Here is a 10,990-nt window from a genome sequence, read left to right as displayed (position 1 = left end):
TTCAAACTCCCTAGATGCTTAAACAGAAGAACAATGTTCAGAATGAGACAAGTTATTCTTGCATTTCAGATTGTGTGAATACCTAGACTTGCTAAGTTAAAAAAGTCCTTGGGAAAGTGGAAGAAGGTTCAGGAACAAGCAATAAATAATAGCCTGGAAAAGAAAATCTTGAAGGAGAGATTAAGGGAACCAATATTATTTAAGGTAGGAAATGATCTGGGGAAATAAGTTGGTTATTAATTACATGAATGTTTATTATATAGAAGGTGCTAATCCATTCCCTGATGTCTCAAAGGGCAGAACAAGAATGAGGGACTCTGAAATGGTGAGAAAAGCTAAGAGAAAGGACCTCCATCAGAGCTGTTAGACTTCAAGATGGAATGTGCTTAATTTTAACCTGTATAGATCTTCCCTATTCACTTGAAACTCATTTGTCTGGGAACTTCGTGTGTGGTACATCTTAAAAAGAAGAGAAGAAAGGAGTGCTAGAAAATTCTATAAAAGTTAATCTCATTTTCAGTCATTCTATATTGTGAATATACATATACATATATGTATATATGTATGTATGTATGTATGTATGTATTTTACTGATTATTTTCATGGTGCATTGCAAAGATAGGCTGCCTATGTCCTAGCATAAAATAGCAACCTTAAGAAAGATAAACTCTGTGAAACTGTTCAATGCACTTGTTTAAGTAATTTATCATGTTTACTAATTCAACATCCTGAGATTGCTTAAGACTAATTGCATTTTTGTTTCTTGATTTATCATCTCCTTTTTTGCAGTATAATTCTGTTTATTCTTTTAGAAATGAGTTAGATCCATTGAATATTCTTTCATATGGTAATAAATATAATATTTTCTCCCAAAAGATTTTATTTACTTAGAAAAATAGGCTATTCTCTGAACACCTGCACACTTAATTCTTTAAGAGTTAAATTATACAAGAATTCCAATCCAGTGATTTCTGAGGCTGTGCTAACAAAGATAAATGGAAGGGGAGATTTCAATAAAATTTTGCAAACAGTTGTGTTAGAGCTTGTCAAATATGCTCTTCATAGGAGTTACAGTGCCTTTCATTTGTGTGTCAGTGTTACACAATAACTAAGTCAGAACATTGACTTCTGTGTTTATCCTGCAGGGAAGTTGAGGAATGTAAAATCTCTAGACAGGCAGAAACATTTACCTATTTCTGTGATCATGTTCCTTTTTTCACTATAAAATGTACTGGTTAGTTTTGTGTCAACTTGACACAGCTGGAGTTACCACAGAGAAAGGAGCTTCAGTTGGGGAAATGCCTCCATGAGATCCAGCTGTTAGGCATTTTCTCAATTAGTGATCAAGGTGGGAAGTCCCTTGATGGTGGTGCCATCCCTGGGCTGGTAGTTTTGGTTCTATAAGAGAGAAGGCTGAGCAAGCCAGGGGAAGCAAGCCAGTAAAGAACATCCCTCCATGGCTTCTGCATCAGCTCCTACTTTCTGACCTGCTTGAGTTCCAGTCCTGCATCCTTTGGTGATCAACAGCAGTATGGAAATGTAAGCCGAATAAACCCTTTCCTCCGCAACTTGCTTCTTGGTCATGATGTTGTGCAGGAATAGAAACCCTGACTAAGACATCCTCTTATAAATTAGTGTACATTTTAAGAAGGATTTTGTACTATTAATGAACAATTCTTCACAATTCCAGCACAAATGCAGATGAGTGAAAACTACTAAATCTCCTTCTACATTTGTAAAAATGTAAGTATGAGAAATAAATTATTAAGCATGCAAGTTGATAAAGTGACAGAATTATACTGCATCTTGGAGTCCTTACTTCAATTATTTGTGTTTTGATTCTGTGAAAAAAAAGTTTAAGTTCACATAAAGAAGAATGCTTTAAAATATATGCCAAAAAACGAAACTAAAAGGAAGTAACCTGACATTTCTAATAGGGAACATATGATGCACTTGTCAATTTAGGACCAGATGAATCTCTGCTCAATGCAATGTTGTCTATAGTGCATATCAATACTAATCAATAAAACTTCATGCCTCTTGTAAGGTTTTATTTGAATGAGTGGACATAAATCACTCACTCCAAAACAAATGAATCTGGGTTCATTTAGGAAATAAAATATTTGCCATTTTAAAATATTTGAAAATTTAGTATGACGATATATGGTTTAAATTTTGCCATTTCCATGTATTTGAGCATTTAGTCTGAAGACACATGAGTTAAAAATACTGACAATATGTATGTGATTGATTGAATTTTATCATATTTTGTCACAGAAGACAATGAATTCTGTTCAGCATATGCCTCTATTTAGAATGGAACATAATTCCTAAAGTTCTTGAGGTTATCACATTTTCTTCTTCATCTGCCTTCACTTAAAATAGAACATACTAACATTTGAAATCAGTTCCTATGTTGCAAATGTTCACATGAATTCTGAGATGATCCTGTGAAAATTGCCTACATTGCTAACCACACTATGCAATATATTTTACCAGGTTTCTTCTAGAAATAGATCATTCATTATCCATGACACACAACAATAAAAGCAATAGAAAAATTGTGAAAACACTTATATATCTATATTCTGTCTCTTGTGGCACAACTAATTCTAGGATTCCTCTATATTTAGATAATTATTTTATGATGAAAAATAGTTTTCTTCTCAGTATTTCTACGCTTTCACTCTTTCTATACCACAGTCAGTGCTGTCCATATATGACTGGCTGAAGAGAAGGCCCAGTGGCTGAGGGTGCTTGTTATTCTTGCAGAGGATCCAGCTTAATTCACAGTAACCACATAAGAGCTCACAGCAATCTATTACTCCATTTTCAAGGTTTCTGATGCCTCCTTTCACAAGCAGCAGGATGGAACAAATCATCCATATGCATAAAGTACAGTAAAAATTTATTAAAAATGCCTGCCCATATTATCATCATCCACAAAGAAAGGTCAACATAGACTATACTATACTTATCTCCCAGAATCGGGAATATCTGTTCACTATTTTGTTTATTTTTGTAAAACATTTTTGTATTAATTATTTTATTTATTTACATCCCAAATGCTGCATCTCTTCCTGGTTCCTGGCTGCAGAGATCTTTCCCCATCTCCCCTTCCTTTTACCTCTGAGAGTGTGACCACCCTGGGTTTTGTCCCACCCTAGGGCATCAAGTCGCTACAGGACTGGGCACATCCTCTCCCTCTGATGCCAGACAATATAGCCCTCTTCTACATTCGTGCTAGGACCTTGGACCAGCCCATGCAAGCTCGTTGGTTGGTGGCTGTACTGGCTGGTTTTGTGTGTCAACTTGATATAGGCTGGTGTTATCAAAGAAAAGAGCTTCAGTTGGGAAAGTACCTCCATGAGATCCAGCTGTGGGGCATTTTCTCAGATGGTGATCAAGTCGGGAGGCCCATTGTGGGTGGTACCATCTCTGTGATGGTAGTATTGGGTTCTTTAAGAAAGCAAGCCAGGGGAAGCAAGCCAGTAACATCCTCCCATGGCCTCTGTATCAGCTCCTGCTTCCTAACCTGTTTAAGTTCCAGTCCTGACTTCCTTTAGTGATCCAACAGAAATGTGTGAAGTGTCAGCTGAATGAACCCTTTCCTCCCTAACTTGTTTCTTGGTCATGATGTTTGTGCAGAAATAGAAACACTGACTAAGACAAATTTGTACCAGCGTTGTGGGGTATTCCTGTGATGTTCTTACCATGTTTTTGGGAGGACTGTGGAAGGTGTTTGGAACATTGGGCTAGAAGATCCATTCATTGTTAAGAGCTCTGTGGGATGTTCTGTAGGATCTTGGAAGATAAGGTTGAGAACAGTGCAGAAGACAGATGCCTGGCTTGTGAAATTTCAGAGGGAAAATTAAAGACTCTTATCAGGGCCGTTGCTATTTTGATTGTGAAGATTATATGGTTTTGGTCAGCTGGAGTTAAAGAATCAGCTGTGACTGACATGCTACCAGAACTACCTGAACTACTGAAACAAAAACTTTGCATTACTGAGACTATTGATTCGGGGTAGCTGGAGCTAAGAAATTAGCAGTGATTAAAAAGAGACCAGCATTGTTGAGGTGAAATCTTATGGGAAGTGTTTTCTAAGAGCACACAGAAACTGTGTTCTAAAGATAGCCAAGGTTTTACCTCATGCTCTTGCTGGACTTGGTAATGTGTAAGAGTCACTCAGGTGGTGCTAGTCTGAAGGTATGAAGAGGTCATGAAGAGCAGCTGATGCTTGGCACTGTGAGAGGCTTCGGAAGGACACTGGTAATGGTGCAGCCTCAGTTGTGTTTGATGGCTCAGGACTGAATGGGTCATGCAAAACAACTGAGGTTTGGCACCATGAAAAGAGTCTATGAGAGGAGCTTGGTGAAGCCTAGTTACAGCATAAGACAGCAGTGTTTTGGAGATGCTAGTATGATGAGATGACCACCAAAAAGAGCATCGGCGGTGGAATACAGGCAGCTAGAGCCTAGAGGACAAGATGTGTGCTACAAAGGGCAGGGCTGGAAAAGTGACCCAAGCCTTAGAGGAGCCCAGAAGATTGTGAGTTGGATCCCATACATTGGACACTTGGAGTTTGATTTTTTTTTTATTTAGACTATGCCAGACAGTTTTCCCTCTTGAAGGAAGAAAATATTTTAGTGCAGCCCACAGTTAAGAGACTTTGAATTTTTAAAAGACAGAATTTTAAAAGATATTATATATTTTAAAAGGATTGAACTTTTAATATGTAAAGACTGTGAGACTTTTAAAGTCATTTAGATCTTGGGAATGAATAAGAAAGTAAGGATTGAAGCTTAATTGTGATGTGTTTTTGTGTCAAGTTGACAAGGGGCCAATTGTACTGGCTGGTTTTGTGTGTCAACTTGACACACACTGGAGTTACAGAGAAAGGAGCTTCAGCTGGGGAAGCATCTATATGAGATCCAGCTATGGGGCATTTTCTCAATTAGTGATCAAGTGGGGGAGGGCCCACTGTTGGTGTTGCCATCCCTGGGCTGGTAGTCTTGGGTTCTATAGGAAAGAAGAAGTTACAGAGACAAAGTGTGCAACAGAGACTGAAGGAATGATCATGCAGAGACTGCCCTTCCTGTGGATCCATCCCATAAACAACCACCAAACCCAGACACTACTGTGGATGCCAAAAGAGCTTGCTGACAGGAGCCTGATATAGCTGTCACCTGTGAGGCTCTGCCAGTGTCTAACAAATACAGAAGTGGATGCTCACAGACTTCCATTGGACAGAGCACAGTGTCTCCAATGAAGGAGCTAGAGAAAGGACCCAAGGAGCTGAAGGGGTTTGCGGGCCCCATAGGAGGGACAATATGAACTAACCAGTAACCTTAGAGCTCCCTGGGACTAAACCACCAACCAAAGAAAACACATGGTGTGACTCACGGCTCTCGCTGCATATATAGCAGAGGATGGCCTAATCAGTCATCAATGGGAGGAGAGACCCTTTGTCCTCTGAAGGTTCTGTGTCCCAGTATAAGGGAATGCCAGGGCTGGGAAGTGGGAATGGGTGGGTTGGGAAGCAGGGGGAGTGGGAGGGATAGGGGGCTTTCAGAGGGGAAACTAGGAAAAGGGAAAACATTTGACATGTAAGTAAAGAAAACATCTAGTTGGGCGGTGGTGGCATACTTTAATCCCAGTGTTGGGAGGCAGAGACAGGCAGATTTCTGAGCTGAAGGCCAGCCTGGTCTACAGAGTGAGTTCCAGGACAGCCAGAGCTACACAGAGAAACCCTGTCTCGAAAAACCAAAAAAAAAAAAAAAATCAAAAAAAAAAAATCTAATAAAAAATGAGAGAGGGGGGAGAGAGAGAGAAGAAGGAAGGAAGGAAGGAAACAAAGAAAGAAACAAAGAAAGAAATTTACTTCAAACATTGAGTTTTGAGTAATTGATAGATGTTTATGGGTTGTGGAAATGACTTGTTTAAAGAAAATGCTCCATGCCCGATATAGCGGAATGGCAGGACAGGGAGGCAGGAGAGGGTAGCTGGTGAGTGAGCACCCTCATAGAAGCAGGGGAGGGAGGATGGGATAAGGAGTTTCCTGAGGGGAAACCAGGAAAGGCGATAACATTTGAAATGTAAATAAAATATCCAATAAAAACAAATGAAATAAACCTTTCTCTCCCCTTCCTCCCACCTCAAGAAAGTACTTAGGAAGACGTGCACATTAAAAAATAGTTTAATATTTTCATTTTGTACCAGAAAAAGTGGAACTGACTTCCTTCTTTTCAATTTTCTAAGGATATCTAGATTTTAGTAATATCCAAAATTTTATATTTTAATCCTTTCTCCATTGGGCCTATAATCATATTTAGCAATACTATCTAACAATATCTTCCTTTGTTTAAGCAATTACTAGCATGCAATGAATCTAAGGAATCATTAACTTCTGTATATTACTTTGTACATTGTAATTTGAAGAAAATAAGATAAAGATATAAGATATAAACTGCTGAAAGTTAGAATGGTATAAACACGCAACACAGAGATAGAGGTAGCCTGATACGAGGGTGTATCTACTCACAAATTTTAAATACTACTGAACTAACACTGTGTGACTTGCATATTTAAATATATATATATATATATATATATATATATATATATATATATATATACAATTACACAGTTCTATATGTATGTAAATATATTTTACAGGTACCAGTTTAAAAAGAATTAAGGCTGTGGATCTTAATACTGGACAAACCACATCCCCAATTAATATGTGAACAAGTCTCCAGGTTAAAAATTTTGAACACGGGCTGGAAAGATGGATTGGTCATTAAGACCACCCACTGTTCTTCTAAAGGTTCAATCTCTAGTACACACATGACAGCTCACAACTGTTCTGGTGTACAGTTATAATTGCAGACAAAGTATCCACATACATTAAATAAATAAATAAATAAATAAATAAATAAATAAATATTTGAAAAATGTTAAACTTTCTCTGTTAGTTGTTATGACCTCAATTTAACACATATCCTCAGGCTTCCCAGACTCAAATCCACTCTCTTCCAGTGTCTCCTCCTAGAGTCAAATGTGATTTTGTTACTTGTTTTCATCTGAATCCACTGAGAAATAGGATGATTTTGCTTTTGTTACTTATCCAGGAATTGCTTGATTTTGAAAGTCTTATGAAAAGACATAGAGAAAAACTGAATCAGGGTTGCACTGCATGATGGCATAGAAAAGGGGAAGCAAAAGCTGTTTGTTTCTTGCTACATATTGAGTGGGATGTTATATTTTAGAAAATATAATCTTATAATTTTATAAATCTTATAAAATTCACCCCTAGCACATATCTGAGAGAAACATGATATGATGCAGTTTCCTCATGATTATTTATATGGATCAGAACATGATTAAGTTCACAATATCCTTTCATCAAGGGGTAACTTCTGCATAAGGCACTTCAGTGTCATGGGAACAGCAGCAAGTTTAGTTAGCATTACAGTTGCTATGATGAAGCACTATAGCCAAAAGCCTGGGGTAAGGTATCTTCCACTCATAAATCCATATAGTAGTGCATCTTGAAAATCACACAGAGCAGGAGCCTAGAGCCAGGAGCTGATATAGAAGTGATAGAGGTATGTGGATTATTTGCTTTCTCATCAAGGCTTGCTCATCCTGCTTTCTTATAGAACCCAGAACCACACCATCTATAATCCACTGAGGCATCCTATCAATCACTAAGATGATGCCCTAAAGGCTTGCCTATAGCCTGATTTATGGAGGCATTTAATTAATTGAGTATCACTCCTCTAAAAAAATAAAACTTTATATTGTTTTAAGTTGACATAAAAAATATCCAGCACATTAAGATATAATAATTGGAGGAAATCACATAGAATTATTGTATGGGACCTTGGGCACAAACTCCACAGCCAGCCCCACATCACCCAGAGGCAGCTCCACTCCCAGGTGCTCTAACAAGCCCAGGATCACCAGATCACAGGGTCACAGGAGTTGGGTCACACCAGGATCCCAGGTTCCCAAAGGCAGCTTGGCTCCCAGAATCTCAGACACAGCCAGGACCTCAGGATTCCAGGATCTCAGAATCATAGGATCACAGAGACAGCTTGACTCTGAGGAATTCTGATATAACCAGGATTACAGGAAGGCCAGGCTCTAGTCAGACAGAGCCAGGACAGGTAGCACTAGAGATAACCAGATGGTGGGAGGCAAGCATAAGAACATAAGCAATAGAAACCAAGGTTACTTGGCATCATTAGAATCCAATTCTCCCACCATAGCGAGTCCTGGATACTCAAACACACCGGAAAAGCAAGATAAGTCACCCTTATACTGAGATGAATGCTTTCCAAAATCATCATAGCCAATGACCCAGAATCTTACCCTCACCTAATATCTCTGCCACCCTCCAAACAGAACCATTGTTCATTGAAACAGTTGATGAATGACTTCATTTGGTAGACCATCTTAATACACACACGATTTTCTTAAATGAATGTAACCTGTTCCCTGTGGGCTAAGAATGATGACAATCACTCAAGTCAAATGGCTATGACCATAGCAGGAAATCTGTATCCAAAATTCGTGCCTATCATTCATTCCTTGGCACAGCAGAACTATCAACTATTAGCTATCTACTATGGAGGTAAAATCTTTTGGGCATTGAAGTACAGCTTTATTACAATGAATGCCAATATCCAAAAATTGTTCTTATTTTGTGCTTGTAACACAGTAAGAGCCAAGATTTTAAGCTCCACTAAAAACAAAACAAAAGAAACAAACAAAAAGACTTTATCTATTTATGTTCATTAAAAAAACTAATAGTGGTATATTATTTTAATATATCATACAGTTAATATATTTGGAGTTATTTAAAATTTATATTGAGAAAAAAATATATATATTCAGTATTGCTGTAGCCAATCATCTTCATAAGACTGTTTGATTGTGGTTTTATATCAAACAACTTTTATAATACTCATTTTATTGTTACAATATTTTGTAAATTTTAAACAATATGATAAAAACTGAAAGGTATTGTAGGTTTCAAAGTAGGGGAGGTGTGTCTCTGGGAGGAGTTGGGGTACAAAAGGGAAAGAAGAATGATGTAAATGTATTTACTCAAAATATGTTTTTAGATGTTTACAAATTCAGATAAATTGAAATTATGTATCTTTTCTCATAATGCAATAAAACTTAAATAACATATTCAATAAAAACACACAATGAAATGAAAAAAAATATTATATATTTCTTAAGTTATTAAGCATAACCCATAAGTTGAACCAGCTTTACTCCATAGTCAGTGATACCACGGAGTAACGTTATTAGAATGAGTGATAGGCACAAATGTCCCTGGGTTTTATTATGTTTTCAGTACTTGTGCTGGAATGCATTCATATGAAACAGAGGATCAGTACTTTACAATGAGAAAAATGTTGACACTCAAGGAATACAAAGAAGAATTACTCTGTAGGGTCATCACGGAAATCATAACAGATACTTGAGCTAGTATTGCAAAAACTGAAAAGGCTTTTTTTCTTATTGTATTATCATTAGGGTCATTCATTTTGGTGATGTTCTGACCAATAGACAGCATTTGAATAAGGCATACTAAAACAACTTCGACTATTTAAAGAATAAAAACAACTGTAGGAAACAATTATGATATTGAGGCAAAGGTAAAACCAGAAATGAGTAGAACATAAAAGGATTAAAATCCATTAAGAAGAATAATGAATGTTTCTGCATTGTAAAAGTAAAGCATTTTTAACAGAAGATGGTGGTGCAGAGAATTGCTACACTAACTTTTAAGAGCTGGAAATGCATCTATGTGATTCAACTGGGGAATTAATCTAGATGGTTAAAAGTTACTCATTTGAAAAGATGGTAAGAGATGAGATAATATAGATGAAGAACAGGCATCTGCTTTAGGAAAATGAACACTTTTAGTTAAATAATATTTGACTGTAGTTCAAAAAGAAAATACAACCTTAAAAAATAAAGAAAAAGAAAATACATTGTTTGTAAAAAGAAACTTTCTTTATAATACAAATTATACCTGTGTTACTGACACAGAAAAATATTTTTTAAAATAGTGTTAATTTAATGACTGCTTCATTACTTTATTGTTGAGTACTTACAATAGCAAAATTATATGCCTTTTGAATATAATATATACCTTTTGAATATAATATTTTATAAATATTATTTTTATTAAAACTGTAAAATCATACATAATTGAATGATGGGTCTGAAAGTGTTCATTGTGGTATTCACCTGACAAAACCTACATGTCTTTTCTAGGTCAGAAAATGTTTTAGAATATCAATATATGAGATAGAAAAACTGGAGATGTATGCACTTACATTAAATTCATATTTATCAAGTAGGAGGAAGCAAAGAAAATAGAATTTTGAATTATATTATACTGTTTCAGATATTAGTGGTGCAGAGTGCAAAGGAAGTTCAATCCTTACTCATATCTTACTATATGAGAAGTTAATAAAAAATTTTCCTGATATCACATAAACTAAAAAATATCCAAGACAGCAAATGTTATGGAGAAAAGAAAGGAAAGAAAACCAAACTTGGTTTTCAAATATGAAATAGAAGATTTCCTGGTTCATGCTATGGAGAAGAAACATAAGCCAAGGGCCATTTTGGACTTATAAAAAAAAATCCATAATTTTACTTAGGTAAACAAGAGCAAAATTGCAGGAGTTCTTTAGTGTAAAGTTTTAAAGCAATCCTAAACTGTTCCAAATACTAGTAAAAAACAATGCAAACCAATTATCCAACATTCAGAACCCTTATTGAAGTTGTCTTAAAAACTCAAAAAAAAAAAAAAAAAGATGGGTAGATGACAGACAGATGGATAGATAGACAGACAGACAGGTAGACATCTGGATAGATGAACATTGCAACACATATGTAAAGAGGTCCTAAGTGCATAGAGAAATAGAAATAAATTTTCAGATGTGGGCTTCCCATA

The 10,990-nt window shown here is 36.3% G+C and overlaps 1 pseudogene; it reads right to left on the bottom strand.

Annotated features, from left to right (window-relative positions):
- Positions 1-6,980: 6,980 nt before the first annotated feature.
- Positions 6,981-7,169, bottom strand: LOC110324010 (annotated as a pseudogene).
- Positions 7,170-10,990: the final 3,821 nt, after the last annotated feature.

This window comes from Mus pahari, chromosome 7 (genome assembly GCF_900095145.1).
Source record: "Mus pahari chromosome 7, PAHARI_EIJ_v1.1, whole genome shotgun sequence".
Classification (NCBI taxonomy): domain Eukaryota; kingdom Metazoa; phylum Chordata; class Mammalia; order Rodentia; family Muridae; genus Mus; species Mus pahari.
This window is presented reverse-complemented; position numbering and strand designations above follow the sequence as displayed.